Below are 6125 nucleotides of genomic sequence, written 5' to 3' on the forward strand. Positions count from 1 at the left end.
AAAGAGACGACACTGGCACTTCAGCTAAGACGATCAGTAAAATTAATAGCAACTTTAATTGCAGTCCACCAAACAAGATAAAAAAAAAAAAAGTGTGGCTTCAATAGCAGTGATGATATTTAGTTTACTTTTATCTCATTTACTAGTATTACTATTTCATTGACTAAGGTTTTTTATTGTCAAATAGGCATAAGTACATGTACTAGTTCCTGCAATTTGATGAAAAATAATAATTAAATTGTGTATAGTCTATATACAAATGTTTATAAGAGATCACAGCTTAGCTTAATTTACTTAATATTTTAAAACTATGATTTTGTGTTCTGACTCTACTCTAAATAAATTATATTTTATTTTAAAAATGCAAAGTTGGAAATTCTGTTCTGATGAAAAAAAATTTATTAAACTAAAGTAGATGTTTATGGTTCTTTTGTATTTATTTTTAAATTATTTATTCATTAAAAATTAATTGCTCATTAATATTTACTTGAAGTAAAGATCAAAAACACAAATTCAAAACATGATCAGCTCTCAATTCATGCAGATCACAGCCCATCACTTAAATGTATTTACTGTCAATTCTACAGACTATTCATTTCAAAATGTTGCTTTAAATTGTTATATGACACAATCAAAGTACTGGTACCTCACATTGATGAAGGCCTAAAGCAGCTGAAATAATGACAAATTTTCATTCACTAACTTGTACTGTCATTTATTATCAGATGTGTTAAAACTAATGACCTGTATATATAATTGATTAAGAAGGAGCATCAACAAATCTTGAACAATAATTGTCTACAGAAAAACTTTATTCTTATCCAAACAATATACATTTACAATGTATTTAAACAAGTTAATTTATACAAATCTGTATGGCCTAAAGATTATAGCGTATTTTGAGCATTGTGTGAATACCAAGTTACATTATTACATGAAAATAGTGTACTCATTTTTTAAATATTCTGGGTAATAAAAATTAAAAACTAATATGATACAATAAAATTGAAGCATTAGTCAAATTTAAAAAAAATTTCACTCAAGATCTACGTGAACTCTATGATTGAAAAAAAATCATTTTGAAATTAATTTTAAAAAAATAATAATTATGGTATGGTTCTTTAGTCAATGGAATGATAGCAACAATTTGAATTATTTAACAATTTCATGATTATCCATTCATCTCAATATACTTATAACTGAAAAATAATTCATAAGGTTTAGATACAACCATTTGAAATAATGATTATAATTTTTTTCTTAATTTGCTTTTTAATTCAAATCTAATATAAACAAGATTTCCTCTGTCAAGAAACTTATGATGGAACAACATGCATATTCTTCTCAGTAAGTTTTGCAAAGGGAATTAAGAATATATGATGTTGCTTTTTTTGCCAACATTTTAAACCTTCGCACCAGGTTTTAGTTTTAAGGAGAATGCACCATATTTTATATGTTTACTTTTGTTAGATTCTTATTTTAATTTTAAAAGAGTAAAATTTCCCTTACATATCTTGCAATCTATGGGGCAGATGATATAAAGTTTATCAGTTTCTGTGCCCCATGGTCAGCGAGGGTGTCATGTACCCAGCACAACAACCAACCACCTTTTGAAAAAAAAATCCCATTTCAGACCTCACAATCTATAGGGCAGATGATATTAAGGTCATTTGATTCTTTGGCCAGTGCATCATGTGGCTAGCACAACAACCAACCATCTTTACTTTCCAAAACAAAAGTCAGCTACCCATTAGAGTTAGGTGGACTCAGGGGCACCCAAAAATCTAAAAAATTTAAATGTGAGTCTTCACAGAGATTCAAACCCATGACTTAACCATTCAGCCATGGATCCCCAAACTGCCTTTATTTATTCCTTACTATTGCCATGTAGCCTTTTGAATTCTGAAATTGAAAATCCCAGTCTTAATCGAACCCAGGAACCCTCAGTTCAGAAGCCAAGTGCTTTACCACTCATTCACTGCACTCACTATTGTTTTAATGGGGCTCAGATTAATAGTTTTCAAGTACAATATCAAACAGATTTAAAGAAATACTAAATCCAAACCTGTTGGCTGAATGACAGGATATACATAAATATGTATAGAGCTTACAGTATAATAAATATATCTTAAATTAAAATTGGTCCAAGACTTTTATTTTGCAACATGATGGGATTTTCCTTTCTGGTGGTGCTATGCAGGAGTCCAAGAATCTCATCTTTTCTCATAACAGAAAGTTATCTAGTTATAAAAATAAATAAAAGGATTTTTAAAAAATAAAAATATGTGTGACATATGTGTTGACCATGCTAAACGTATATATGTTATTAAGTATAATTATATAATTTTGCCATTCTAAAAATAGTCTGCACCTAAAAGGAGCTACTGTGTTAATGTGTAGACATGGCCCTGACCTTAATAGTTATGAATTATTACTAACGGTGAAGGCAGATATTCAGTTAATTTGATGGACATTGCCTCATCTAAAAGCAAATATAACATATATTTTGATTTACATTTTCATGGAAAACTAGTTTTTCAAAAATACAAGTACTTCAGCTTATGAGAAAAGTGCATTGGGAAAAATTGCAGTACCTTACCTTTAAGAGGTGCAACCAATCATTGACTTGTCAGGAATGCATGCCTTTTTCTTGCATTTCCAAACATAACTGTAATTATACAATTAGGCATAATGGCTAATTTCTTTTGAAAACATTAAAATTAAAAAATAATATTATTAAATTGAATACATTGTTGTATCAAACATACAAATTATCAGACATAATTTTGCCTCATTTCATCTAACAGTTTATTGTAAAGGAATGGCCTGCACAACAGCCAAGTATATTAGGCATTCATGAAAGATGAATTTGCTTAAGAGTGTTATAAAAAAAAAACTAGAGAAAAATGTTACATTCCATCCCTGATATTTGGATGTTGCTTGACCATGAAAATCACACTTCATAAAACATCTTTTAGATAACTAAAATAAAAATTGTATAGTAATACTTACAATAAATATTGAATGGATGCCAATATTATTAATGTCTGCCCAGAGAGTAGAAATAGTATAAGTATGATCCTTGAGCCATTCTGGTACATCATCAGAACTGGTTGGCATGGTTCTACTTGTTAATAACTGAAACATTACAAACATTTTTTTTAATTTATAATTTATCACAGACTAGAATAGAAATGTTGCCAGGAAAAATACCAATGGTTAGAATGCACCTGATGATACTTTTGTAGCCTTAAAATGCACCAAAACTTCATTCATTAAATCTGATAAGAAACATATATGTATCACACAAGTCCAAGTTGATCAGAGTGTCATAGCAAATAATTAACTAGATATGTGAGTTTTATATTAAAGTGCTGAATTTCAGGGGATGGATCCAACTTGACACCACATCATTTATTATTTCATGAACTCATGGGTCTGGGCATGGCATGGAATGGGAACTATTATTAAATGTATGGGGTGTAGGCGAGGCATGGATTATAAATTGTCTTGTATAGATTAGATTGGGTAAAACTTCCCATCGAAGGTAACTGATAGATCTGGATCAATTATAAATTTATGGGATCTAGGCCTGCATAAATTTTATCTTTTATTTATATATTTTATGTACATAAATAACTAGTCTAGAATGTATAATTATATCTTAATAATAATTTTTGTAGATGTCATATAATATCTAAAATATAAGTATAGATCAGTAGATTTAGAATTTTAGCTAGTAAATATTTTTATATTCCAAATCTAAACTGGATCTATATATATATTGTATATCTATCTAGAATTTAGATCAGTAGATTTAGTATTTTAGCTAGTAAAATACTTTTATATTCTAAATCTAAACTGGATCTAGATCTAATTATTCTAGAAGCTTAGATCTAGAAGACTAGTTGTCAGGATTTGACTACACTATGGCTAAGGCTAATGCACTAGCTAAGTAGGCCTACTAGATAGATCAAGAGACAGAGTACTAATAGTAATAGACTCTTGCCTCGTTGGGCCTCTCAAATCAGCTACAGACTTTAGAGACAATTTAGGAAGGTGAATTTTGATCCAATTTTAAGATCTAACTACAAACTACAAGTTAGAGTCTAGCTAGAGATGCTAGAACTAGTCTAGAAGGCTGATCAATTAAAAATAAAATCAATCATTTCTAAAGTTTGTAAAATTATATTTTATAGATCTAATCTATCTATTTATAATATAGAAATCTGTCTACTATTTTAATATTTAAAATGATATGGCTGATGATATTAATTATTTTAATTGAGAGATTGACATACAAAGAAACAAAATAATTAGATCTTATACTAACTCATAGACTCTACTTATACTGTATTGTATTAAACCTTCGAGTTAACATTCCACTATCTTGACTTGACTACATTGACTAAAAAGGGCACTATCACTGTGACTATGATTATTTATAAATCTAGAATACTAGTCTAGATTATTATCCTATGATTATTTATAGATCTAGAATACTAGTCTAGATTATTATCTATGATGATGATGATAATCAACTGGTAGAGCTATAAGTATAATCAGTATAAACTATAACTATAGTGTATAATATAATCACTGCACTCGTTTCATTCACTGTCTGTATCAATAATCGTGTGATGTGAAAGTGAAGTCTAGATTTAGATTAGATAGAATTGATAGATTATAAATCTACTTTCTACTATTAAAAAGTATTATTATTATAGATCTACATCTACTAATATTTGTAATAATATTAGTACAGGTACTAGATCTACAGGCAATACACTATTGACTATAGTGACTATACTAAAATACAGTATAACTATAATACAGTGTATTTTAATACAGCATACATACACTTAACACTATACAGCTGTAGACGATCGATAGTGACGATAGATCTAGAGTTCTAGACGTAGACTAGATCTATAAACATTCATATTGATCTCATGTATGGTCTAGATCTAGAGAAAATAGATTGGAAATCATGACTTTATTAGATCTATTGAGTTGTTGTTTTTTTAAATATCTTTAAATAGATCTAGAACCATAGTCTAAGTCTGGGTGTTGTAGCTCTAGATTATTCTAGATATAAGAGATCTATAGATAAGTTCGGTTTTTAAAAAATGCGCATTCGAAATTTAAAATACCCAGATTTAAGTATTAATATACCCATATTGGTAGGGCCGCGTTAATCATTTATTAGATCTATTAAAGCATGTCTATATAACAGATATTATTATTTTAAAAATATATTATTATATAAAAGATAGAGTTGTGAATATTTACTAAAAAAATTAAAATAATGATTTTTTTACTTTTGCCAATTAACACTCTGGCTGGCAAAAAGAATGACTCCTCAAAACTGTGAAAATACGATAACTGCATGAGTTGGTTTGGAATTGTATTTTGTAAGACTAACTTAAAAAAAAAATTATCCTTCAAGAGAATAAACGAAAAAAGGTTTGTCAGAAGAAAAGCTGGCTGGACTACGCAAATAATGGACCAGCCTCTCTCTCTTGATATCTTGTTAAGAACATTGGTGACCGGGAAAAGTGGAGGATTTGGTTACGCGGGACAGATGATAATGATTTCATGTACATAAAAAAAAAATCAGATTTTGTGTAAAATACCCAAATGTGAAAGTACTGAAAACAGCTATTTTAATGGGGTGGCCTTAAAAAAATAACTTTTGTGACGATCCCTTATTCAGGAAAATTTTATAAATCACAAAACATTGTGAGAAAATGGATGAAGTTTTTAGAGATCTAATAAAATAAAGCGTAGGAAATTTTTACTCTCATTGAAGGTCAGTCCAAGTGACTGGAGGAGTAAATTTCTTCTTTTGCATCCTCCTGAATTTCTCCATATTGCACCATGCGCGAAAAAAAATGCGCGACGGCACTCCCCTAGTAAAAACTAGGAGCTGTTGTTCCATTAGTATAGTTCCATGATGTATTCTATTGTGATCCGAAGGGTTGGTGACAACAGACTTTGCAGACGCCTTCGAGTCCCACTTTCGTAGCCCCAACTACGTTTAACCAAGCAACGGCATTACTCCGAGAGTGGGTACATGACAAGTGGTTGAAATCCTGGGATGGATCCAACATAAGTCCGTGGAG

The 6125-nt window shown here is 29.8% G+C and overlaps 1 long non-coding RNA gene across 1 annotated transcript; it reads right to left on the reverse strand.

Moving 5' to 3' along the window:
- Nucleotides 1-760: 760 nt before the first annotated feature.
- Nucleotides 761-3646, reverse strand: LOC129922660 (uncharacterized). The gene is made up of 3 exons (XR_008774575.1): nucleotides 3013-3646; nucleotides 2600-2668; nucleotides 761-2240 (listed from the first exon to the last, which is right to left on the reverse strand). It is a non-coding gene; the product is annotated as an uncharacterized LOC129922660 (long non-coding RNA).
- Nucleotides 3647-6125: the final 2479 nt, after the last annotated feature.

This window comes from Biomphalaria glabrata, chromosome 14 (genome assembly GCF_947242115.1).
Source record: "Biomphalaria glabrata chromosome 14, xgBioGlab47.1, whole genome shotgun sequence".
In the NCBI taxonomy this organism is placed as follows: domain Eukaryota; kingdom Metazoa; phylum Mollusca; class Gastropoda; family Planorbidae; genus Biomphalaria; species Biomphalaria glabrata.